This window comes from Haliaeetus leucocephalus, unplaced genomic scaffold (genome assembly GCF_000737465.1).
Source record: "Haliaeetus leucocephalus isolate CR32 unplaced genomic scaffold, Haliaeetus_leucocephalus-4.0 Scaffold162, whole genome shotgun sequence".
NCBI lineage: Eukaryota > Metazoa > Chordata > Aves > Accipitriformes > Accipitridae > Haliaeetus > Haliaeetus leucocephalus.
The window spans coordinates 15,770,555-15,771,479 of NW_010972598.1; the positions used below are offsets into that span (position 1 = coordinate 15,770,555).

The 925-nt window shown below is 60.6% G+C and overlaps 2 protein-coding genes across 2 annotated transcripts in view; both read right to left on the reverse strand.

The window, feature by feature from the left end:
* The window catches only part of GCK (glucokinase (hexokinase 4)), a 251,262-nt gene that overhangs the window by 112,403 nt on the left and 137,934 nt on the right, over positions 1–925 (reverse strand). The window lies entirely within an intron of this gene.
* Positions 1–925, reverse strand: part of MAT2A (methionine adenosyltransferase II, alpha) — a 16,944-nt gene that overhangs the window by 11,383 nt on the left and 4,636 nt on the right. The window lies entirely within an intron of this gene.

Genomic DNA, 925 nt, shown 5'->3' on the forward strand with positions numbered 1-925 from the left:
GCTTGGCCCAGCCCGGCCACTGCCTGTGCCAGGTCAGTGCCCGGAGGAGGCGGCTGCCGGCACGGGCACCACCGAGGTGAGGGGAATCCTTCCCAGGTGACGCTGAGGCCCGGTGGTGGCTCTGAGTCCTTCCCCGTGTGTTTTTCAGGAAATGCAGAAATAAAGGCTGCTCCTGCCCCTCCTGTAGGGTAAGAAGGGCAGGGGCAGTGAGGTAACACAGACTGTCCCGTCAGCCCCGGGGGAGGGATTTGGGCCGGGGCTCATGACACAGGGGGACATAGAGAAGGAAAAGGGATGGTCGTTGGTAACAGCAGGGATAAAATACGGCCAAAAAAAGCCCCAAAAATTCCTGGTCCACACTGTCACGGGATGGGGAGGGTTGGCGGTGTGCTAGGAAAGAGTGTGTCACAGGAAATAAAACCTTTAATTTCTCAGGATGAGCCGATTCCAGCATCAAACTGAACCCGATTTATGTGCCAGGGTTAATTTTATAGGAGAAAATTTGGATTTTAGAGAGCAAGGGTCGATTGCTTAACAGGAGCAACTTCGGGAGCGTTAAGCTCCCGCGCGATGCAGCCCCTGCCTCGGGATGGTGGAAGGAGCTCCCAAGCCTGCCCTGCCCCAGGTAGGGGAGCGCCAGGCTGGGGAGGAGGAGGAGACAAGAGGGACAAGGGAGGCACCTTTGCCCTGTTGCTGTCCCACCCTGGGTGTCCCAGACGCCTTGGCTCACGCCCTACCCTGTGCCTCAGTTTCCCTCCAGTGCCAGGCAGAGTGTGGGGGGGCCCCTGCCCCTCGCTGCAGCTGCTGTGGGAGGGTGCCTCTGTGACCCTGCTGGGGGCCCTGAGCCCCTCCCTGGCCCCGCAGCTGCTCCTGCTCCCCCCTTGGAAGGAATGCTGCCTGCACCTGCCCCACAGGCAGCAACTGC